We start from the raw sequence: 26661 nt of genomic DNA, 5'->3' as shown, positions 1-26661 counted from the left end.
ATTTTATACTGAAGTAGGCAATATGAACAGGCATATGTCTCACTTAAACCAACTCTGGACATTGTAAAGAGAAATCATTTTAGTAAGCCACATTGCAGAGATAAATATCTGCTTTACTGATACTTTATGAGTGTTAGGAAGACCAAAAACTGCCTGTGATAAAGCTTTGCTACGTAACAATACATTAGTAAGAGATGTTTTTGCAGTAGCTAAACTAAAATGTTACCACTAACTGTGTGGACCAAAGTTTAAGAAACAAATTACTTGTTCATTGTTCATGTTAAAGCAGAAATAATTTTATTTAGGATTATAAACATGGTGTATTATATCATAAACGTTACTGGATTACAAATAATACCTTAAATTAAGGTAGTTTTTAGAGAAAGGAATTCATTATTACTAGCAACAGGCATGCAGTCACTTTGATAAACAACAGAACTAATCTTTAATTTTCTGAGTAAACTATCGGTAAAAAATGCAAAATTAAACAACGTCCCCATATATAGTAAAAGCAATCCCCAGTCATTTAAACCGCATTGAAATAGTACTGCGCTTATGAGTCATTATCTGAAGCAGCGCGCAAAGGTTACAAAGGAATCATTACAGTATTAACGTGTAATTTCTGTGGAGGCGGGTCCCACTCCTGTTACCTTGACACATGAAATGAGTTGTTGACAGTCATCTGGCAACTGTTGTCACGAAGAACGGGGTCTGAACCGCTCGGCGTAAATCGTGTTTTCAAATAATGTATCGCAACCTGGATAACCATGTATTGCCGGGAGCTTCATATAAGCAGTTTAAGAAGGAGTCTTCTTTAGATGATAACGAGCTTCGTTGCAAATTTACACCCGCCGTGGCGGCGGTGCTGTGGTGTTGTTTTACCTTCTACTGTCTCCTCAGGCGCGATCTGCAAAGACAAGCAACAAGTCAGAGCGGTTCGTGTCTTTGTAAAAGCATACAAAGTGCGTTCTTATGTGTGTGTATGTGATGCTGTGCTCTGTGTTCAACAGTGCCGACTATTGTTAAAAGCTGAAAATAAATAGCTTAAGTAAGACATTCACGTAAACCTGGACGGTCGGAATAATCGCTGAGGAAATGTGAGAATTTCCAGAATATGTCATTTCTTTGATGACGCTGGGAAAGCGCATCACTGGAAACTATTTCCAATATGGCCATGTTCCGGCGGTTTGTGAGATTTTTTTTCTTGTGATGAGCGCCTACAGAACTTGCGACAGAGGGAGGCCGAGAGCCACCTCCGCATCCCCCCTACGCACGGCTCCCCCGCACCCCGGGTTCTTCTCACCCCGCCTCGCAGCTGTCGCGCCTCCACTCCTGGAGTACCGAATAAGGCAAAAACACAAGACGCTTACGTGACAAAAACCAAATTCACCCAACTTAAATAAAGATTATTAACTACTTCGCGGACAGCTACATAATGAAAACAAGGCATTAAAAATGACAGCGGTGGGGATAAAGAGAAACGTTGAAAGATTTTAAATAATAAGAAGAGATGTCAATAAATACCTCCAGAAGTTAGCGATAAAACAATCTCCGCGTACTGCTTCTTATACCACAGAACTTTTCTCCTGGGGTGTCACAAATGATAAACGCCTCACTGTTTTAATGGTAGACAAATGGCCAGGGATATTTTCGTACGCCCAGAAAGAACGGTCATAGAGAAGTAGCTGAATGCCTTTCACTTCAAATTAACCTCTGCTTAACTTGACTAATTTTTCAGGCAAGCCCATTCCTGCCCTTCTTCCAGATATTCCGGCTACAATTACTATTTGCCTGTTTGGGGACTGATGTGATTATTTCGGATCTCTCCCATCATATCATAATACATTTGTTCACAGATGTGGGGCAGCATCTTCTCCGCGTCTTGAAAGCGCCTGCGGCTGCCGATGCCATTTGTGCCATGGTTGACATGGTATCTACAAGATTTCCTCAAAAGACATTCCTAAACATAGCCCTAGGTTAGGAGTATCCTCAATGCGCAAGTATTTAACATTATAAGCCACATTATAAGCTTAGATAGATAGATAGATAGATAGATAGATAGATAGATAGATAGATAGATAGATAGATAGATAGATAGATAGATAGATAGATAGATAGATAGATAGATAGATAGATAGCATGGGGTTACGTATTTTTAAAAAGCCGCTAAGAGTGACGAAAAAGCATCCTTTATTCTTGATAAAGGAAGCTGTTCAAGGCTACTATCTTAAATATCAGTGTCGCGAGTTGTTGGCAATTTTGAGCAAATGTTTCGGTGTTATTCTCCTTCTCTTTATTTCACCTCTGTTTTGCCATCCATCTCTGTTTCTGAGCTGGTTTTCAACTCATGCGTTCAGCTCCTCGTCGGGACGCCTCTCGTTACGTTTTCCAAGATCTTGTATTTAGTCCCCCTTGCCATGCGTTTTCAACAGCCAGTGCCTTATTCGACCATTCCTCCAGGTGCTTTACCCTCGCGGTCTTCTTCGGGACATCCCTAAGTACCTGACGTCGCTTTCTGTCACTCACATTCTTCTTTTGTGTAAACTACAGGTTATGGAGACACACTTTTCCTTGCCCCTTTATCTCCACATGAACCCCAAGTCATAATTACCACTTTTACCACTCAGGCATAGCTAAACTATACGTCACCCTCAAGTTATTTCTACCTTACTCGTTCATAAGTGATGGTGGCTCTTCGTCACGCTCTCTCGTGTATGTATGTGTGTGTTTTATCTTGCTCTCTGTGTCTCTATCTCCACCCCTCTCTCCCTCATCAGCCCCCCTTCATTCTCATTGACTCCGCTCTGCGATCCACGCACAGCTCTGGGAGGAAGAGGGGGGGCTCCTGGATATATGGTTTTGTGATGAAGCCGCCGGCTACAAAGACTGGATCCTGTTTCTGCGAACAGACAGAAGAGCGCCGAGACTGAGGAGGACAAGTAGCTGAAGTAGCGCGCCAGGAGAAGAAAATTCACCGTTGAGCTGTGGTCACTGTACGCGAAAAGATCGGAATAAAATTACGGTGAACGGAGTTAAGCTTCAACAGTATTTCGTTGGATCGTAGTTGCCAATACCTTTTGAACGAAAGCTGCTTCATTTCAAAACTAGCTCAGAGATCCTGTTTTAAAGACATTTACGTACCTGGGATCGTATTTGCTCTGTATTTTTCTGTGGATTTGCAAAGTGACATTTAACTTGGGATACGCAAACGAAACTGTTCTTTTATAAAAATCGATGGGCATATTTTTATTCTTCTGTTTATTTATTCCTCTTTGAATTGACAAAGACTTCATAATATTTAAACGTTACTTTTGCTTGGGTGGAAGATATCTTAAACAGCAGACTTTATTTTAAAGTACGATGGATCTGTTTTGAGGATTTACCCGGCGCTCTGAAGGAGTACGTTTTAGGAGCGAGCATTTCAACTTTATGCAGGTAGGTAATTTAGTGGAAACTTCGTTCATTCAGTTGTTAGTAACCGTAGTGTGTCCGAAACATCTTTTATATTGGTATAAAGGAGTAATAAGATGTGTGGGGAAACTTTCGTATTCTTGAGTGGAATGGGATTAGAGTCTGAAGGCACTGCACTGGAAAATTCCGAATCCCCCCCCCAGTTGTCAAGAAATGCCAGGCTGTGTTTGAACTATTAACGGGAGATTTACAACTAGTGACTCAATACTTGACTTTCGCCGCATTGGTTATTCGAGTACATGGTCGCATTGAGCCATTTACGATTCCTCCAACATCTTGCGCAAAAGAGGAATCGACCATATACGAGCCGGCACTTAATCGCAGTGCCCGTTTAAAAGCGTACAATTACAATTACCTCAGTGAACGTAGGCACTTCAGAAGCCAGTCTAGACTATGTCTGTAGGATGTGGAAGGAAAATGGAGAACCCTTAGAAGATCCTTGCATGCAACTGGGAGAATGTGCAAAACCATTACAAGTATTGACGGAATATAACCGAGGTCACCCGTCAAGCAGCAGCGCCAACCACTGCGTCACTGCGCTGTTCATTTTGCAGTAAGTAATGTTCTGTTTGTGGAAAGAAAGAAAGAAAGAAAGAAAGAAAGAAAGAAAGAAAGAAAGAAAGAAATATCCCGCGACATGTGCAATAAAAGTACGCACTTTGCTTTCATAGTGGAATCTGGCATCACCTCACAGAGAAGGGGCTACACCGAATCTGTGTGTGCGGTTAGTAACACGGTGCATGACTTTGGGGGTTTGTTTTAAATCGCGCCTCAACTCTGAACTTCTAATCCAATTCCAAAGGATTGTATAAAACAATAACGTGAAAATGGTCATATCATAGTTGTTTTCTGCTCTTTTGGATATAAAATGATCAATCAGGTGAAATACCACAAAAAGGTTTTGTCCGTGGGGAAAAAAAACAACTGTGCAATAGCTTCATTAGGAGGAACATCACTCCCTGTTTCCGTTCACAAAAGCTTTTGCACGAAATCGCTTTACTTTTTCTTTCTCGTTAGTTTATTTTTTTTGCTTAATCTTATTCACCTTCTCCTGATTAATGCCATTAAAACGAACGAATGCCGTTCCCTGCTACCCTAAAACTGAATTACATGGGTTCAAATCAAGTAAAAACTGAGTGTACGACTCAACAGGGCAACTGTAAAGGACTGGCTCCTGCCGCATATTCGATGCTGCCAGGTTAAACCCCGCAATCTTTCACTTGGATTAAGTCTCACAGTCTCATTGTCATAACATCTATTGTATTGGTTAAGGAAATAGATGGATCGACTATACTGTTAAAACGCCAGCTTAGCCATAGCCTGATCGAATACATTTTTACGGTCCAATGTGACTTTTGTGCCTTGTCTTGTGAGTATGAAAAAAGCGCTATATAAGTTAAGTGTATTTGTCGTCTTCTTACTTTAAGGAATGAGTAGGAATGTGGTAGCCTAATGAGGAGGCTCGATGTTTTCAGTTTTGGCACACGTATTAGTGACAGTGATGAAACTCCTACGAAGGGTAGGAGGAAGTTACGCGTGGGCGCTTCGGATGGAAGCTCCGAGCCGTGTCTGTGAAAGTAAGTAACTTTTCTAAGCAAGACAACGCAGTCAATCTCATTGCCTTTATTTCTCTACTCCGTTTCTGTCGTCCATGTTTTCTAATTTATTAATTTAATTGTATTTATTTTTTGCACCTTGCACATTATTGGCTGTTGTTAGGCTATATGAGCTTTCGATTGGCTTCTTCTTCTTCTTCTTCTTCTTCTTCTTCTTCTCTCTCTCTCTCTCTCTCTTTCTCTCTCGCTCTCTCTCTCTCACCCCTCCCTCCTATTTATTCCTTCCTTTACTTCCGTCGCTCCCATTTCGTCTCCGCACTGCTGTTTCTTTTCTCTCTCTGTAGGGGGAGGTCTGGAAACGCAGAATATTTCTCTTCGTAAAGATAATGCAGCTTAGGAGTGGTAATGAGTCCAGTTACGCGACAGCAAGTAAATGGCTTTAAAATGACCGATGTTTCTTCTATAGACGCAGACCTAATTCAGGAGCAGTGACAACGACAGGAACTCATCCAATCAAACATTCTGCCTTGATGCTAAGTAACAATTAGTGAAATATTCTTGAGACATGGCATGTCATACATATTTTTCTTATTAAGAATGAATTAAAAGACATTAATAATATAGATACAAACACCATTACATACTAACGGCCATATAATATATTTAATTTTAGATCTGCTGTTTCAATAATTTGGAAGATAAACTGTGAAGTATATACAGATAAGGTTAAAATATATATATTTAATCACGACTAGAAAGTAATGTTTTTGTTTCATTAGGTTTCTGGGAAATATGTCGTATTACGGTCCCATCTTCACTATGACCGACTTTGGACAAGTATTATTCAATTCAAGTAGCATGATTTTAATTTATTATTTTTTCTTTTGTTTAGCGTGCATTATCACCTACTCAAAATGAACAATTTGTATGTTATTTTACTAACTAAAAAACTTACAGTAGCAAATACTTGTAACAGACATGGCTGATGACGACTACTGCTTGGCAACCTGAAAGAATGTGCCAAAGCCCCCGTTTCTATGGAGTACTTACATACTCCAAACGGTTTAAATTGTCTAATAGCCCACCTGCGACTGCACTTAATGGATTCTTTTATATAATTCTTTAATTATATAAAACTTTTGTTTATTTGGCTTGAGTGCTTTAAGTAACAAACTAAGCGTAAGGATTTACCAATTATAATTTTCTTGAATAATCAGAAATATCTTGAATTTCGCCATTAAAGGCGTGCCACCTGACGCAACGATACTTTTATTAGCGCTGAAGGTTTACCAAAAATTACCAAAATCTAGCGCTACCAATGGAAATAAAATAATAATAATAATAATAATAATAATAATAGTAAAAATAAACATCTATTTTGGCTGAGCATGGCGTGATGTATTTCAATTGTGTGAATTAAATGTTGTTTCTCGTTTTGATGACAGTGAGGAAGAGTTGCGGTTCTACTTGCGTGTGTAACAAATAAATGGAGATTGAATGAAATACGTAGATGTGTTTGCTGAAAAAGAAAAAATCTCGATTTCATTTCAGCTAAGGAACTCCCTTCAATTCTTTGTTTAATTTCAGTTTGGTTTGAAGCCTGTATTCACGCGAAATATATATTTAAGAAAACTTATCTCCCTGATTAGTTATTCTCTAATGGACAATGACTATTTGGGGATACATTGGCACTCAAAACTGCAGTTAGTTACTTAAGACTTGAAATAAGAAATAATTACATATATAGACGATAAATAACTGTATTGACTTATTCAACAGAACACATGAAACGCAAGATTCAGTTTTACATGCCTCACATCTGCAGATTCTAATAAGCCTGCAGTGCAAAGCGATCTTTAAAAGTCACTGCATATCATTATTGATCACATCTTCTTATTGTATATGTATATACCTTTCTAAACATATTTTCAGTAAGAGTTGTGCCCGCCATCAGCCAGACTCAATAAAACTCGGTCATTCAGTCTTGACGAAACTTTTTCTCTCAGGTCGACTTTCTAGTAATTCAGACTTTTTCACTACAAAAACGACCTCCTTAAAGTGTTTGTCCCGACGTTTAACATTTTACCAGGAAAGACGGAGTTGTAACACTGATTGCTTTAAGGACTTTGATTTACTTTGTAATATTTCCTACAGACGTCTGTTCTTCCTGCTGAAGAAAATTCGGATTTCTTAAAATATACTTTTAAATCTCAGCAGATTCGCAGTCTTTGGGATAACAAGAAGTTAAAGTTAATGGTTACTGCAAGATTATCAGTAGCTCTCACGAATATAATTTATTTCACATAATGCTTTCTATTTCCATAATTTAACTTCTAAAATAAGTGAAAAGCGCAGAGAACTAATGGTGTAGTGGATGTAGTAGGAAGTGTTGATTGAAGGAAATAAAAGAGTGAGGCGAGTGACTCAAGCACAAACGAAAGCTGAAAATGCAGACTATTTATTGATTTTTGCTTAGGGGGATCCTGTAGGCAAGTCGTTTCTCATCCCAACATTTGAACTGTCACCTACACTCGGCGAGCTTCTGAAAAACAAATGAAAAATAGATAATAAAATAAATCTTTCCAACCTACAGCTGTACTTAAATTCGGAGGATGGCACAGTATAAGGCAGACTTCGATCAAATAAATGTGTGAGGAGGACGTTATTTCCTATATCTGAATAAGAATCACATGTTGTAACTCTTCACCAAAACAAGCTTATTTGGCACTGCTGCATCCTCACCGTGGTGCACAATCAAACCAGTCGCTTTACCGATCCTACAACCCGACTCTTCGATAGCCATCTAAAGATTTTAAGCAACATAAATGCATTCTATGAAACAGTAAGAAGAGTTTCACCTTACAGTGGATCTGCTGCCTTTGAGAGTGGAGTGGAACGGAATCATCTGTAGCCAAAGGAGGGAAGAGCAGTCAGTCCTCCTGTGAAGCTGCAGCAGGGACTTCAAAGAAAGGCAAACGCAGTTCAGTGAACATTTGTCAAAACCTTAGGATAACATTAGGATCTATCTATCTATCTATCTATCTATCTATCTATCTATCTATCTATCTATCTATCTATCTATCTATCTATCTATCTATCTATCTATCTATTAAAACATTCTTAATAGAAATTCATAGCTAGTGTAAAATGCATATTCTTTAAGGTAAACCTTAAATGATCACAGAGGAATGTCATATCTGCAGTTTAGATTAAGACTGGATAAGTAATGTATGCAGTTTGCATGTGTCCTTTATGATAAATGTCACAGCTATTCATATGTGCCACAGTGTACATACACATGCAAGTTAGGAGAGGATTTTCTTATCATGTCACCGTGCATGTCGATCAGAAGGTGCTTCTTATTTTCTTTATAAAGATAAACGAGACTAGCAGATGAAAGGATCCCAGTCCAGCCATGGCAAAGTGCCACATGAGTGATACTGCTTGAGAATTAGCGGCATCCATGTGTTTATTTTAGTATGATATTAACCCAGCCTTTATCCTTTTTTGATGCATATAAAGTACTGATGTACATTTTTTGTTTTGTCAAGTACAGATTTCCCTGTGTTTCTCCCTTATTTGCAAATTGGTCCCCATTAATATATATAGTTGCATCTATATTTGCTGTTCTATCTCCTACTTTTCATAACCCAATATAGCTGTATAAGATAACTGTACAACTAGCAGTTCATAGTAAGCACTATAGTAAATCGCTACACAATAATAACTAAAGTTCAAAGGGGTAAACATGAACAAAATGCTTTCCCTTACATGCCTGCATTTCCGTCAACTTCTCTGTGTGGTGTAGTTAATCCCATGCTTGCACATCTTGATCCTGTTTATTTCCCGCACTAGTCTTCCTCGATTTCTGTATGCGTTTTGGTGACACTCTTCCATCTGTGTAGGTAAACACGTCTGGTTGTACAGATCATGCTTCTTTTGCTGAAGTCTTGCCATATGTATCAGCTGTCTTTCCCTCCCTATTCCTTTGCCACCATTTGTACATTCTGGGTAAATACAATATACTTCATCAGCTTGCTCTGTGCCCTTTGGCTCTCCATATTTATTTAAAATTTTCTTGCAAAAAATTCACTCACATCGTCATCGCTGCCAATGCCTTAATACATCCGCTTGAGCCTGTGTATCATGCATACAAACCATGTTGCATCTCCGCTTCTGTCTGTGCAGCATTAATTCTGTTCCTTTGGTCTAGGAGTTAATGTGGCCATGTAGAAGACAGTCGATAAGCTAAGGTTCAAAATGGAAGCCTATTTCCACCTCTAGCCACTGCTTGGCTTATTGGGATCGGGACGTGCTTTGAGAGGGGTTCCTGTTGCTGTCAGTTTTAGGAGTGTCTCTGAGACATCCAGGTTCAGGTTCTTGAAAATGCATGCCGATGTTGTGACAGTTGATGATGAAATGCTGCCCTGCTTATTTCATGCTTGTCTTCTTCATTATTTAATTTGCATAATTGTATTTACACGGATTTTTAATGTTTATTATATTAGCAACATATTATTTTAGCCATTAAATGCAGCTTTCTGACAATCTCCTTTGCTATTTATCTGCCAACAGTAGTGCCACAAATGCCATTTGGGCAAAAAGAAAGATTGTTAAAAGCCAAAAGTATCAGCTGGGCAATTTCTGAATGTCAGTTTGTTGTTTTTCTGTTTATAAATGGAATTTTGCGCCATTGGAACTTGGTGGAGAGTGGGGGGGGTGGACCTTAAATTTAATTTGATGGAAATGCACCAGCCCTTCTGTTTGTTTTGTTGTTGTGTGTATTATTTGAGGGTATGAACAGCAAAGCAAAGAGATGAGGCTGTCATCGAGACTTGTGGAGAGCAGGCGACATGTTTAGAGTCTGCTGACAGTAAGGGCTGTCCGTCTGTTTTGTAGGTTGATTGCCCACTCTCTCTCTAGATAAACACTGGCAGGCAATTTTGGTTAAAAACATAATGAGATGAAATGTCATTACTGCTTTCGGTGAGCGAGCCTGGTGATCAGCCATGCAGCATTCCTGCTGAAATAACCCATGGACAGTACAAGCGATGCCCTTCTCCTTATGAGATTAGAGGCCAACCATTCATATTTTACAAATACAGACATCCCAGTGTTTGGGCCTCACTATGTTGTTTCAGGAGAGTAACAAAGAGGAAGAAACAAAGTTATTCCACTCTATAGGACATCTAGCACACTGTTTTATAAGCTGTGGTGTAATTTTGTTAAAAATTAGGCTTTCACCATTTTGCATTATTATTGTAATTTTACATGCAGTCTTGAAATAAATGAGTGGCTAATGAAAATGGATGAGAGGATTAAACATTTTATTAATTTTAATTATTTATTTATTTATTTAATGAATTAATTTTATCATAACTATTAATGGTGTTGTGCCCAGGAATATGATTTGGAAAAGTGAGCACTGACATTGGACTGAAGGATTAATTTAATTGAAGCATTTATTATTATTATTATTATTATTATTATTATTATTATTATTATTATTATTATCTGCAGATCATATATTGGAAACAGCAAAATGAAAAAATGGATGGAAATTAATGATAGTTATTTTTATAGCATATGAACTTACTAGGCAGGTAATTCAGGCATGGATGGGTGGACAGATGGATGAATCAATAAAAACAATGCTATTATTATTTCAGATTGTTTCAAGTTGACTGTATTGTCCCATTTGTTGTTTCCTGGACTTGTTTTTTCTCCAGGAAGAGGTAGAATGAGCACAAACAGAAATAGAAGAACAATTCTGGAAAACAAGAGGCCAGTCCACTGTACGTCACACGCAGCCACGTGTCTACACTTGTAGTAGTAGTAGTAGTAGGAGTGTCACATGTGCAGAGTATTGTGAAATTCTTATTTGTATATCTTACCGACATGCTACACAGTGCCACTCTCCAACACCATGATAAACAAGAATGTATTTAAATACATAACTTCACCTCATTCAATAGAAAATACAAATTAGCTAACCTGATGTACTCCTTACCCCCTTTGGCATTCCTGAAACCTTGTAGAAAACACCTGAGGAAAAATTCTAGTATCACTAGCACTGTTTTGTTGATCATTGGAAGTACATTCTGCAAACGGTATTAACAAATGTTAGTTGAGGTTTGAACATTAAGTGTAACCATTGGGAGGCTAAATGGTGAAACAGCAAAACAGCAGTTCTTTATGAGAACTATTAGGAAAACAATGCTGAAATTACATGTTGGGCTGTGCATAAATATATCTGTGAGGACAAGGAAAACAAAATAACAAAGTCATGCATGTGAAATGTCTAATTCAAGGTTCACATTAGGCCTAAGGTAACAGCTAAACCAGCATGAATGGGTGTGGAGGGGGAAATTCAATTTTTTAAGGTTGAAAGACATAAACTCTAGTGCCACTTTATCCAGTGTGAGCTCGTGATGATGTTGGGTAAAGCTCGGGTCCCTACAATCTTATACTGGATTTAAAGAGGTCAATAATGAATACATGGATGAAAAGAGTAATATCCATTTTAATCTCAAACTGTAAGCATTGGGAATTTTTTAAATTACCCTAATTCCTCACTTTAGTGTATTCTTGGGTTACTGCATGGAAGTTAATTGAAGAGTGTGGATGATGAAGAGACGTGCATCTGATGATCATACAAGACTTTAAAAAGCTGCAGCATAATGACACTCATAATTATCTATCTATCTATCTATCTATCTATCTATCTATCTATCTATCTATCTATCTATCTATCTATCTATCTATCTATCTATCTATCTATCTGTGTGTCAGTTAACCCAGTTTTACAGAGTTTAGCACTACTGACGTATTGTGTAAGATTTCTGTATTTTCATTATGTGCAAAGTTTCTTCCTTGGCAGATTCTTTGTTCTCCGGGTATATGTGTATGAAAGAATGCATCAGTGTTGTTGTCATGTGCAATGTTGGCATCACAACCAAGTTAGGAACGTGAAAATGTTAAACAGGTTTTGCCAATAGTTTGACAAAAAAGAGACATATTATTTTGTTAAGTAAAACAGACAAGGACTATTTTCTAATTTATGAAGATTAAAGGTTTATTCATTTTCTTTCTAAAAACACCCACCACAATAGTTTTACCTCATCACAGTAACTGGATCCAGCAGTCATATCTCAGCGTGGGTGTCTCCTTTGTGGATATGGCTTTTTTTTTTTTTTTTTATAATGAGAAAGAACTACATGGTGAAATTACAGTCTTAGAGCATGCCTACTCTTGAAAGCCCAGGTTTACACCTGAGCTCAAAAATAATACCACATTCAGGGCCAAATCAACACCAACTGAGGCCTTAAGTGCTGCCCAACAATGGTGCCCCCTCAGCCTTAACTGACTTCTTAACTGACAACAGATTGAAATTCAGTAAATGTTGAAGGTCAAATAAGAGATTAAAGTGTACCTAGTTTATGTAAAAAATCAGTAAATATAATCATAAAATAAAGAGTTTAAGGATCCATTACGCAACTCAACCGATGAGTTAAATGCTCGCCAGATTCTGCTAGTTGTGTTTGCTTTTGACAGGAACAGATGTGATATCTGAAGGCATCTTCAAACCAAACTGTTAATCTTTAGTCACATGCTATGACAAGAAAGACATTTTAACAAAGCAGACTAATGTTTAACAGAGCAAAAAAAAACAAAAACTTCAAGTAAAGTCAATTGGGGCAGTGAAAGAGTTAAGGGCAGGATAGCAGGGGAAAAAAACTCAATGGCACCCCCTTATTTTGCTTTAAGTTTGATCTAGTGCTGGCCCCATAGATTTGTGTTTTGCTTCTTTAGTGAAGTTTCAATTTGTGAGGAAAATGTCACATTACATTTAATATATTATATGACATTGTAATGTGCCTTTGTTTTTTGTTTATTTGTTTTTTATGTAATTATTTTGAATAATTCTCTAGTTTTTTCAGTCCTGCACTTCATCTTATTTTTAATATGGGATAAAACCTAAACACCTGAATCCACCTTCATGCTATTCATCCCCTGATTCTTTCATCCCCACTAATGATTAATGAGATATGATCTCCATTGGTTTGTTTTTATTTACAATGTTCCAGCTTTCTTTGACGAGCATAATTTGTGAGATTCAGTTATTTTTACTTTTTCAAAAATAGATACTGCATGCTGAGCAACTGTGTTAGCTAAAAGTCTGAGTAGAGCAGGACTGACATACAGGATTTGCTTTACTGTTGAGATCTCTCAGTCTCTGGCCAAAAGGTCACAATATTGATTTGTTTTGAAAAATTGAGACTGTTTTCTGAAGCAATTTCCTTTTAGTATTATATTGTTACCAGTTGCTGTAGTCATTGCTGTATTCTTTTGAATTCATTTCGGTTCAGCCTAATAGATGGCAGACAATGTAAGAGGCTGTGCTATTTAGACAAGCAGATGGGTTGACAGAGACCCCTCTTCTGTCCTTACCAAACCAAAGACCATTAAAGCTGATAAAAATGGCTACTACTGCATATTACTTGGTAAAACCTCTTACATCCTTCCATTTCTTGTTGTCTACAGCCACTGTTTGAAGAAGCAAAACATTTGAATGGCATTTGTGAAGAATGATATTGTGCTCCATCACACTGTCCTGTAAATGCTGAACCCCTTACAGCAGGTTATCCCTAAGTCCCACCTAACCACTGACATACAGTTTCTTCATTGTGCATCTTTTTCTAATATTTTAAAAGCCGTTAGTTTAGCTTTCAAGGAACTGCTGCAGTTCTTAGATGCAAAGCTGGTGAACAAGGTGCTGATGCTATTGAAAGTGTACTGTATCTGCTGTACATACAGTTTGTGACCTCAAGTCTGAGTTTTGTTGCTAGTGCCAGTTATACCTGCCTAGCATTAATTCTCTAAAATCACAGTGGAAATTAAATGTGAAATAGTGACCTCATGGACCTGCCTTACATTCCCAGTATTCCTATAGGCTCCCAGCAGAACCTGAATCTCACATTGGGGTTGGTGAAATTGGCTAATGGTGTGTCTGCTGTAGCCTTTTAGCATCTATTTCACTATTGCTTTTCCCCACCTGGTTTTCTTTTGAAAGTGTAAAATGTGCTCCCTCAATTAACTATCGATTCTTTGTTCTTATGAAATTGAACAAGTAACATTTACTGTTAGGGATAATTTGTCTTACAAATGTCACAGGCTTTCTTCATCGTCAAATGACTTTGCTCCTGAGGGGCTCCAAGTGAGACTTAAGGCCGGCAGTGTGCCTTCTAACTTTTGTGTCATAAATCTTGGTGTCTTGGATCATTTCTTTCTTTGAGAGATGACTTATCATTATGAAGAAAGCTTGAGTTTTACCTTCTCACTTCAGTTCCTGCTTGTTGTTTATGAGCTACTGTATATGTATTCATCTGCTGAAGATGATTTGTGTTTAATTTTATCAAGCTTGCATTATGGTATGCTTCCTAATTTTGTGCCAAATAGTGCTTATCATAAACGTCACTTTGCTGTAAGATCACACAGAAGTAAGAGAGATATACACATTTGTAAATAAACTGGTTTAGCCGGGTACATGAAGTAATAAATATATTTTGTGGTTGGATAATCATTCTTTGAATACAGCATTCCTTTACCAAATAGACTTGTAAGGTAATTTTAGAATAAAAATTATTATAAAACCACTCAAAGAGACTTTTATGGAAATGAAACCAAGAACAATCCTTAATGTTCTACATTAGCATCCAATCTATGCCCAAATCCTGAGAGTCTTACACTGCTTCTAGCTATAAACTCCTTATGTCTAATATTTTTGAGATTACATAATTCAGAGTTAGAAGTCAATGTGAGTTGATAACCCTGGAAACATATCTATGGAGATAATAAACTTCCTCCTTCTTGGATGATCCTACATAACCTCTTGTCTTTAAGCTCACTGTCTTAATGCTTTGTAAACAGAAGTCTTAGATAAGCTTGCATTTCTAGTATGTGAGTGTGACAACATAGCTCTGTTACCGAAAAGCAAAATGAAATCAAATATAAATACTTTTGCAAGGTTGAATAAGAGGTCTACATAAGTCAGGCAGATATATATGGCACACCATTGAAATATGCATAATGATACTTTAGATACACTTCGTAGAGTTTGGGATGCAAACTTGCTCTAACATCTCAGCAAAATTGTAGGTGAAAAGTGTGTGTGAACTCTGAAAGTTGAGCCTTCATCTAGTAAAACAGATTTAGTACTCTTATACCATAAACCTTGTCATAAAGTATGTGAACACTGCAATTTCAGCTTGTTGGAAAATTAAAGTTTTAATATGTATACACATGGATACTGGCTGACATAAGTTGCTTTAAAATAAACTCAAAGCTTGTAAAATTTGCAAAAGATTTCCAACTAAGCAGGAAAATCAATTCAAAACACTGTAAAATGAAACTCATAACTATTTTGTGAGTATCAAATACAATAGCTGATATTAATGATAAAAAGATAACATTCTTATACTTGAAACCAGTGGCTCTCATGTTCAAACCTGGGGCAAACTGTGGTTGTAGGTCTTTATTTAAGCATATTTACAATCAGTGACTCATTTTAACTATACTTGATATTATTGATTAATGAACTGGTTTTTTTTTTACTCCCTTATTCTTCATTCAACAATCACATTCATTTGAGATTTACATTCATAAGAAATTCAGTAATATTTGCTTAACTCTCCTTTCTCCGCTTTCCTAAATTTTCACCCTTTACTGTGGCGTTTACTCCCTTAATTATATCCCAACAGCACTGCAAAATGGTTTGGGGTAGCCATCCTGTATACCTGAGAAGCTGGCGTAAGAAGGCAAAGCAATTGAAGCAATAGGCGTTTACAGACATTAGTTCAAAACAGAACTGAAGTGATAGGCACAATATGGTGGTTTTAAAGCCAGTCAGGGGAAACTATGTCATCAGGGCAGGAACTGGAAATGTTGCTACTGGGCCCAGAACCTGAAGTGACATCATCGAACCCAGGCAGAATTTCCCATGGTTGGTCTGCACAAAAAAAGAGAAAAGATCAATGCACTCTGCCACCCTCTGGAATTACCCTCTTTTGAGCTCTTTAGCTGCCTCCTATGTGCACGTGTGTGACACCCAGTAATGATAATTAACAAGGAGCAGAGTAGACACCAAGGCAAGTGACTCTGGATGCTGAAAGACTGCAGTTGTTTCTGTGTCGTAAATACACACTCATATGGGGATTAGTAAATAGTGGCTTAAATACCCAGAATGCCTGAAAAAGAGGATGAAAAGCAAGATTTAAAGCAATAAAATGTCCCCATGTAACAAACATAAATGCATTCTGTATTCTAACAAAAATGAGCAAACACAGCTTTTTAACTTTTGGGACTGACACGAAAACCCAGAGCCTGGGAAACAGCAGCTAACTTAATTAAAGCAGGAGTCCAATTAATAGCAGAAGCTGGTTGGGATGAAAACCTGCAACTCCTAGAATTGAAAAAATAATATCTAGAAACAACTTAAAAAACAAAATTACAGGTAGTATAATAAGAGCAAAAATAGGTGTATAAAATAGTAAACTTTTGAGCTTTTATGCTTTCAGTGACTCTATAAACCCTATAATTCATGTCATTGTGAAAAATGAAAGAAAGAAGGTGCATCACTTAAGTCAAAGGGCAAATGATAAAACTGTTCTGAGCTAGACTGCCTCAGTAAAGATGAAAAAAAAACAACTCTAAAGGTCTATAACAACCATCTGAAAATTGAAATTTGCTTTTAAGGACACCTAGTGGAAAAATGTAGAAATGAACTGGGAAGTCACAATCAAAGTTGTACTTGCCGTGTTTTGGACAAAATACAGAGAGGTGAAGTAATTTGAGAAGCACAGAGGCATTGGCTGGACATGACAGAAGTATGGAGGCTGGTGTCAGCATTATTTTTTGTAGTGAATGTGATTGCTGGTTACTTTAGCCCCTGATCTAAATGTAAAATGTGTAACCAGTTGTGCTGTATTTGTCCTTGTATGATGCCTTATGATGTGGCTTGATATAGAAAGGAGCTCTACAAAATAAGGGTTTGTTACGGGTCATTTATCAGGCCAATGCTATACCCTAAAATATGTTATAGATTAAGTAAATATACATATAATCATGAGGAGGTACTATAGGTGGAGGTTATTTTTTCAAGGACATGTTTTTGTTCTTCCTATAAAAATTTCTTCCTGGCAGAAAGGAAGCCAGGAATGACAAAAACATCTCTGCTTCCTGTCAACAAGCCTGAAGTAATCAATGTCATAATCTAGTGATGTATAAGCAGCAGCATGTTTATAAGTTTCTTTCCTAACAATTTAAGAAATGTGATAAAGTGTTCCTCCAGATTTATTTTGGAATATGCATTTGAGAAAAGAGCTCCTGCTCATTACTGGCATCTCACTTATTTGTTCCATTTTCATAATCCAATGGCGGTCTCCTTATGTTTTACTGTGTTGCTGATTTGCACTTTTTGCCTTGCTCCATCACTATAGGATCTCTGGTGTTTTAAAGTATCACAGCCCCCCAGATGAACCATCTTATTGTGCGTGTCATCTATCAGTTTACTGCCTCATCACTTTATGCCTCTTTCTTGTATGACACGTTGATCCCTCAGCTCTTCAACCCCCTGACTCATCATCTCGCAAATCAGTCAATCACTTACCTTATCTCGCTTAGGACCATAACAGAACAAAGACACTGTGATTGGACGTTTTTCTGTTTCCTCCTTTTTCTAATCTAATATTTTGTACTTAAAATTATGTGTTAACTGTAACAATCTAAAGGTCTTTTAGCTGCTTTAATGATACAGGCAAACCCTTTAAAGACAAGCTGCAAACATCTGTTTATTCCAGCATTATCTGTCCCAGCAGAGTAAGCCAATCAGTCATTTTGATATCAAAGTTCTAACTTCATTGAGGTAATATTACAGATGTTTAGTTAAAAGGAAAAAAAAATCATAGCAGAAACCAAGCGAGCTGACTTCTTTCTAAAGGTTCAAGCATGTCTGGTATCCAGTAGAAACAGTCATGCTCCTGTGCCTGACTTTTACAATCCGGAGCTCCTTTTGATACTAAAGCAATAGTTGAAGGTAATTTTTTCATATATTTTGATATCTTTATCCAAAGCAGTGTTCAGATTTCAAAAGTATAACATAATTTATCCATATTTTTATACTTTGTGCACTGACATGTTAAATTATTTGTTCAATGTCATACTTTTAAGTTCAAGGTGTGGATTTAACCTACAGTACAGTGAATTTATATACGGTCTTTTTATAGCATATAGTGAGCATCATCCCATATTTTGTACATCTTCCTCTATACTTCTACATTTAGAGAATTTGTAGAGTGACTCATCTACAGTAGGATCATGAAGTGAATGGTGGTGGTGGATTGACCAAGAAATGTTTTTCTATATTATCTAGTCAGGGTAATATCAAAAAAGAAGCAGTTTGATCCTCATAAAAATTAAATTAAATCTTCTTCTTCTTTTTTTGGCTGTTCCTGTTAGGGGTTGCAAAAAATGGATCATCTTCTTGCATATCTTTCTGTCCTCTGCATCTTGTTCTGTTACACCCATCACCTACATGTCCTCCCTCACCACATCCATAAACCTTCTCTTAGGCCTTCCTCTTTTCTTCTTCCTTAGCAGCTCTATCCTTAGCATTCTTCTCCCAATATACTCAGCATCTCTTCTCTGCACATGTCCAAACCAACACAACCTTGCCTCTTTGACTTTGTCTCCCAACCGTCCAACTTGAGCTGACCCTCTAATGTACTCATTTCTAACCCTGTCCATCCTGAAACTTGGCTGATGTTACGTGACTCTGTGAAGTGGAGTGAGCATTCACCTCATCCATATCTCTGAGAGTGAACAGAAAACTCATTGCTCAATAGGTTTATTCAATGTAAGCAGTTCCATAAATCTGTTTTGTGGCGTCTATCCAAGACTGGACTTGATACTCAGAGCAGTGCTCATTGTGATTTTGTTTCCTGGCTTTATGCTGGTCAGATTTCTGACAAATCAGTTGACTCTTCATATAAGTGATATCCTTAAAAGCAGATTGCTAATTAGACTTCAAGCTTTGACATTGTTATGCCCTCAGATAGTCAGAAAGCACAAACATTGGGATACATAGAGTGGATCAGCAAGTACGAGTTGTCCAGAAGGTTGAGGACAAGATCCTCTCCATTTCATTTAAGAGACTGAGCATTAGTTGTTTAGACTCACGCTGGCAGTAGGCAGGGACCAAAATGCTCAGCCACTTTCAACAAATGTGGACATTCTCAGACAGACTGGACAGACTTCATCTTAGAATAAACAGGTAGCACTGACTAAGAAAATGAATCCCAGACAGCAAAAATCCAGGTATTTTACAAATAAGCATGATGGGCTCAATCAGAAGCAAAGAAGAGAAGAATTACAAGGACAAGTGTGAGCTGAAAGCAAGAGAGAGAGAGAGAATGGGTATAGATCTAACTGGCCACTTGTTAAAGGAGAAGATAGGTAGCAAACAAAAGAGCTGAGCCCACCTGAACAAGGGCTATTATACAGAAGAAGAGCTGAGGTTGTAGCCGGTGTGCAGACTGGCTCTTGATGGAGGAGAAGCACAACCAGCAATCATGCCATAACAACTCAACGGACGTCGCTGATAAATCTGCTGCACTGTTTACTATACTTAAATGCAAATGTACAAGTGAAGAATATTGCCGACTCTGCTTGGGTGGCATAGTGTGAACAGAAAAGGTTTTTCAGAGTATAGTGCAGCAAGTTTTGGGAAAGGGGATGTACAGTTTACGACAACAGTACTACTGGACAGCTAATGACTTTGGTAGGAGAATTAAATCTTTGATTTTAAACTATAATAAAACATCCTACACCAGCAGCCTAGGAACCCCAGATGACTTTGATAGGCAGTATGAGATTTGCCCTGTGCAATACTCTAATTTTTTAATTTATTTAATTGATTTTCAGGTTGAACCCTATTGACTAATTGATCGTGTCATCAACAAAAAAGAGCAAATTACACAATTTATAGAATTTCCTGACATTTACGATACACACAGTGCATGATTTGATAAGCAGTGGTCCTAAGTGACAGCTCCTTTTATCGTATGCCAAGCTGCTGTCAAGTCTTACTGTCTTTGTCTACAACAGGGCAGGTGCCGGGTTATGTGACAAATATCTCACCTTTTCTTTGGTCTGAAAGTCACTGACAGGAATTCCTGCTGAACTGCAAATTGCATACTTCTCGTTTGTTCTATCAGCATGTCAGATGCTTTGAAGCATCATGTCAGAAATTCATCGAGCCAACTGTTGCTGTATGAGAATGTGTTTAAGAGTGACTGAATCATTTACTGTCCCACTTCTGATAATCAGGCAGTCCTCACTGATTTGTTTCTTATGTAAGGCTCACCTGGTCATTCAACTTGCCTGTGCTTAAAAATATGTGTTGCTTGGTTCAAAATTTTGTGATGATCTTTTCTATCTGGGTCTTCTTCCTGCCTTGCATGCTGCTTCAGTGAAGTTTCTGATTCCCTGCAGATTTGTCTTGCCAACTGTTGGATTTTCTTGTTCATCATTTTGTTCTAAACCTTAGTTATTTAGTGTTAGCCTCCTTTCTTATTTGTCTACTTCTTGATTAATTGGTCCCACCTTGTATCTGGTTAGCTTCTTTGCTGTGATTTTCTGCAGTTTGGAGTTCTCATTTTAGCTTATGATTGTTCATCTTTGTTTAAGATTGAAATTTATTTTTGTTTTGCATGGGTTTTGAATGATTTGATGTATTAATACTGATGGTGTTTCATTTTACAAGCTTTCTGTTCTGATTTTTAGTAATGCTATGTAAATCCTTCAGTCGCAGTTTTGATGCCTCAGCCTAGTATGGAGAGATTCTACCAGGGCCACTGTTGGCAAAAGTAATTCAAAGTAATATTTATTTGTGAAGACTGAACTGGAGTCCATGCAATTATTCTAAATTGCCAGGGATTTGATGTAGAGCTTTTCACATTTTCACTTCAAATAACCTGCCTCGACTGTTGATTTTAGTTACCTTCAGACGCAGAAAGCTGTAATTTAATGATCTCTGCAGTGGCCTCTAAAACTACCAATAAGAAAACAGCGGATGTGTGTGTATGTGTGCATGTGAATGCATGTGGCTAATTTTTTTTTCAGTGCTGTGCATTTGTTTCTTTGTCATTCTTGAGAGTGACTCAGTTCCAGAATGACTTAGCTTTTAAGAGGCTACGGACAAACCTTTCAGCTAAGACAAAGCGTTAATAGTTGCTGTTGTTTCCAAGTATGCAGCTTTATAATATACTTCCAGAGCACAGAAAATGGCAAACTGTCCGTTCATGATTGAAAGGTCAGTTGAAAGGCATTTGTATTTACAAGAATTTTAATTTTATTAATTAAAAACAAATCATTTGTTGAATTTCATTCCTTTTTTCTGATTTTTCTAAAAGTACCCACTGCAGGGTTATGAATAATGAGCAGCACACTCACATACTTGCCCACCATCAGTGATTTAGTGACAATTAAGGGTCAGCAGTTAACCTAACATGCATGCTTTTGTGATGCACAAGGAAAAACCTAGAGAAAAGCTGCTTTGACGTGAGGGGTGTGTGCAAATATCCTAAGGGTGGTCCTCAAGGCTAGGAAGCATCAGAATTCAACAGTGTGACACCTGAAAAGAAGTTAAACAAATTGAAAAAAACTTGTGACATGACAAATAAGACAGGCAATATAACATCTCTTTAAAATTTTATTTATGAGTATACCAGCTATCCCACATGGCTCTGCCCATGTAGTTGTAAAACAGAACAGTGAGGAGGGCCCCACCTGGCTCACCAATCCTGACATCACTCTTCCTCCTCCCCTCTGTCCACAGCTTCTGTCTCGGATTAGTGTAAATATATCGTTGATGAAAGCAAACTATGGTTCTTAGTGCGCTGAGAGAAGTTGTAAAATTAAACGGAATGTTCAAGCAAATTCTAGAAAAACCCGATCTAAATCTGTTAAGTAGTTCTCTTGTTCTCTAGCTAAGCGGAGGTAAGGTACACTACCCGAGGCTGGTATGTGAGTGTGGAGGTCCTCGCCCTCCTCCCCTCGGCCCGCTGGATGTCTCTCGGATTTGCACAAATAAATCAGTACTTCAAGCAAACTATGAGATATTCTGAAATGAGAGAAGTCGCAAAATCAAATGGAATGTTGAAGCAAATTATAGAAGAAAAAAAACTAAATCCATTAAGTAGTTCTCTCGTGAAAAGCGGATAGACATATAGTCAGACAGACGGACAGACATACGTTGGATTTTATATATACAGAGATATTTTGTGATCTGTAAAGAGAAATGATAATCAAAAAAGAAGGGTTAGATGCCAGAAATTGAAAATAAGCAAAAATAAATGGCACTTGAAGGTGCTAATAACACAGACAAGAGTAAAGGTGTTGGATAACTCTATCAACCTCTGTCAAGTGTCCTCAAATGAATGCTGACTTCTGATGCTTACTGTTTTTAGGGCACTAACCTGGAAGTGATGGGGCGTCTTGGGGGCAGAGGAAGCTGAGTAATTCTGTTTCCAGCTGGTGAAAATCAGAACTACATATGGAAAAGTAGACAAAATTAGTGAGAGTGCCCCCCCTGTACCCAGAGTGATATTTCTTACCTTCTCAAAGGCCAGAAGTTGTTCCCTACATATATGCAGTATGAAAAGTACAAACACACAAGCATATATATATATATATTTATATATATAAATATATACAGTATACAGTATATATATATATATAATATATATTATATATATATAATATATATGATATGTGTTCCTTTTGCCTTCCCCTTTATTGCACATCACATTTTAATATATTTATAATAACAAGAATATTTGTTTATTCATTAACCAAATCCACCAATATGGTAAAGCTATCATTTTGAGAGGTTACATTGAGCTGGAACAGAAGTGAGAAGTCTTCCTTCTAAATGAAATAATAAATAATAATATAATAAAATAATAATAAATACTTTAACATTCTAAAATGTGTTCAAAGAAACATTACATCCAAATATATATATACAGTGGAACCTCAAGATACGAACAGCTCTGTATACAAGAAATTCAAGATACGAGGAAAATATGAGCGAAAAATTCGGATCTAAATACGAGCATTGGCTCGCGTAACGAGCCATGAGCCAGGCTGTAGTTATGCATGATGCGTTTCCCGATCCACCTCGACTCGGGGGATTCACCCAAGCTGACGCTGCCAGCCCGTCAGCTCACTCAGTGTTACTTGTTCTCCCATAGCGTGAGGATCTACGCGTTTGTGCACTTGTGGTTTAATTGTTTCACTGTAGCAGTTCGCTGTATAAGCTTATTCAAAAATATCGCAGACATGCAGACGGAGAATAGGAGACGATTGCCCTCAAGAGGAGAGAGAGAGAGAGAAAGAGAGGTGCGAGCGAGAGAGATAAGGAGAAAGAGACGCGCACAAGAGAGAAGAACCATCAGCTAAAAAATTGATTTTATGTTGATAATTTTGGGGGTGCGGAACGGATGAACTGGATTTCCATTATTTTCAATGGAATTCAGTGCTGGAACGAATTAAACTCATATCTCAAGGTTCCACTGTGTGTGTGTATATATATATATATATATATATATATATATATACACATATTTATGTTGCTTACCTCATGTTGTTTGCAGTCATGGCTGAGAAAAACAATTGTTTACATGCAGAAAAGAGATAACAAGGTTTCCCACACAATAGATGTCTATGGTGACCAATGCTGGACATAATCAAACAGTATAAAAATATCCATGAAAAAAATCTCACATTACTTGTGTTGCATAATCCACATTTAAAGTCAACCAGTTTTATTCTTGCAATATCCTAAACAAATGTTTTCTTCTTCTTCTTCTTCTTCTTCTTCTTTCGGCCGATCCCATTAGGGGTTGCCACAACATATCACCTTCCATATCTTCCTGTCCTCTGCATCTTGCTCTGTCACATCCATCACCTGCACCTCTCTCACCACATCCATAAACCTTCTTTTAGGCCTTCCTCTTTTCCTCTTGCCTGGCAGCTATCTTTGACATCCTTTTCCAGTATACCCAGCATCTCTCTTCTGCACATGTCCAAACCAACACAATCTCACCTCTCTGACTTTGTCTCCCAACTGTCCAACTTGAGCCGACCCTCTAATGTACTCATTTCTAATCCTGTCCATCCTTGTCACTCCCAGTGCAAATCTTAGCATCTTTCACTCTGCCACCTCCAGCTCTGTCTCCTGTTTTTTGGTCAGTGCCACCATCTCCAACCTATGTAACATAGCTGGTTTCACTTCCATCCTATAGACTTTCCCTTTCACTGTTGTTGGTAGCTGTCTGTCGCAAATTTTCCTGACAATCTTCTCCACCCATTCCACCCTGTCTGCACTCTCTTCTTCACCTCTCTTCCACAGTCCCCATTACTTTGTATTGTCGATCCCAAGTATTTAAACTCAATCTCAAACAAAAGTATTTTTAAGAAAATTTTGTTAAATGAACCACTTCCAAGATGCGCTCTCATGAATGAAAATGGAACAAACTCACATAAAAATGAGCCTTTCAATTGGAGACTGGCCTTCTATCATTTCTATTCATAGTGGTGAGTCACAACTGAGGTACGTCAGGAATTTTTCATGCAGTTTGTGAAACTGTACAGGTTAATTGACCAACTGCTTACTGAAGAACATCTGATATGCACAAGTATGATTCAGTTTATCTCCTTGACATTGTTTTCACTGACTTTTCTTTAACTTTAAATCTAAAGTTTTACATGTCTCTCAATGCATGGTTTTTGTTGAATGGCGTGAAGCACAATGTTAACCAATAAATAAGATGTTACTGGGCTGGACTTCTGACCAATGGATGAAGCAGGGAGGCAAATCTTCGTTTCAAATCTTCGGGTACATCTAAGCTGTTCCATTTTCATTCACAAGAGCATAATTATTTTTTTTTAACAATTAGCCACCCTACCTGTTGAAGACTGGTAATGGAATAATTTAAAATCATTTGCTATCTTTTGCTCTATATGTACTGTTAGTGTCTTTCTTCTGTATCAATGTGCATCTGAACCTCATAGAGTTTGTCATTATAATTGAGGTGTCTTCCTCACCTCCTATCCTCTTTTATACTTCTCATCTTTGCCGTTTATCCTCCTTGTGTGCTTAACACTCTCACTTCCTTTTTAGATCTTGTCACCATAGGGAAACTGACCAATCACACCAAAGACAAACTGACCAATCAGATTGCTTTGAAAGGCTATATATACACAAACCTTGAACTTTTATTATATAGTAGATATTTTATTAAAAATACAAGTGCTTAAGATATTAAGAGCACAAAGCTGGATGACTTGAGATGTGGATCACGCAACATAAGGAAAGTGAAAATCTTCATGGACAGTTTTGATATTGCTTGATATTGTCCAGCATTAGACACCATTGACACTTATTCTATCAGAAACATTTCTATATCTATTCTACAAGAGATTACAGTTTTTTCTTGCCTATCATTACAAGCTAGTTATTCCTTCAATCCATTTAAAGATGATGGAGCTAGAGTCTGTCCAGACACTATCAGGTGTAACATAAAAACTGACCATAAGCAGCAAACCAATATTGATTGCAAGGTGTAGTTCATGCACAAATACTCAAAGAAATCTTAGAACAGAACCCTGGTTTGAAAGAATCCTTATATAATAACTTTCTTGCAATGACCTTCTAAGGCAGTGGTTTAATATTGCAAAAAACTGCAGTGGAGGTGTTGATGTGCCATATGATAAATTATAACATAATGAACCTTCTTCTGTATTAGTAAGCTGAACTTTCTAGACTGACTATTTCAATTCACTAACAGCATGAGGTACCATACAAAAGGCAGACTGAATACTTTAACAGTTTACCGTAGACTTTTATTACTTAACATTTTATCTACAGTTAAAATGACAGCAACATATGATAGAACAGTACAGTGAAATGAACTGTGAGGGTGTCTGAATTCAGTATCGTACAAAGTGTGAGCAAATATTGTCCAGATCAAACTAAGTTTATAGAATTGGAATTCAGAAAGGGTGCAGAGCAGGGTGTAAAATGTCAGAATTCTGCTGAGAACAAGACAACGAGCAGAGAGTATCAACGCAAGAAAGAGAAAGAAAGAAATCAATGAGATGGTATCTGAATTCAGCAGAGAATTGATAACTGAGCAGATAAGATCACAGGAGACTAATCCATGTGCATCACAGTTCAGCAGGCTGCCTAGCATTGCATAGACAGAATTAGAATTCAGAGTGCCAAGTGTTCAAAATTGAGATGATATTATCAGAATTCAGCAGAGTACAGATAATTGAGCAGACAATGGCCCGGTTTGTAAAGATCAGCTAATCCTGTGACGGCTGTAAGAAGATGGTGCATTGGAATTTAGCCTCTAAAAATCTAATTCAAGTTCCTCAATGTAGGTGTAGTGCAGCATGCCTCCAGTGGTCATGACTTGCAATGACATTGGTCTGGAGAAGATCATGAGGAATAGGCTTTTTCACATCTACGGTTTTTGATTACAATTAATTGTCCTTTTAAATTCAGAAA

At 37.5% G+C, this 26661-nt stretch overlaps 1 protein-coding gene and 1 long non-coding RNA gene across 10 annotated transcripts in view; one reads left to right on the top strand and one right to left on the bottom strand.

The window, feature by feature from the left end:
* Positions 1-552: 552 nt before the first annotated feature.
* On the bottom strand, positions 553-9315 carry LOC120515425. Of its 2 annotated transcripts, XR_005630656.1 has the most exons (4): positions 9125-9315; positions 8799-9034; positions 7886-7986; positions 553-907 (listed from the first exon to the last, which is right to left on the bottom strand). It is a non-coding gene; the product is annotated as an uncharacterized LOC120515425 (long non-coding RNA). The 2 variants fall into 2 exon arrangements; XR_005630655.1 differs by having other exon boundaries at positions 8799-9315.
* Positions 2824-26661, top strand: part of adgrb1a (adhesion G protein-coupled receptor B1a) — a 151187-nt gene continuing 127349 nt past the window's right edge. For 3 of the 8 annotated variants that reach the window (XM_039736409.1, XM_039736408.1, XM_039736402.1), the window contains exon 1: positions 2825-3435. The gene's annotated coding sequence lies outside the window, so the exon portion shown is untranslated. The other 5 variants (XM_039736403.1, XM_039736400.1, XM_039736407.1 and 2 more) reach the window with 4 other exon arrangements.

Source organism: Polypterus senegalus, chromosome 15, assembly GCF_016835505.1.
Source record: "Polypterus senegalus isolate Bchr_013 chromosome 15, ASM1683550v1, whole genome shotgun sequence".
Taxonomy (NCBI): domain Eukaryota; kingdom Metazoa; phylum Chordata; class Cladistia; order Polypteriformes; family Polypteridae; genus Polypterus; species Polypterus senegalus.
This window is presented reverse-complemented; position numbering and strand designations above follow the sequence as displayed.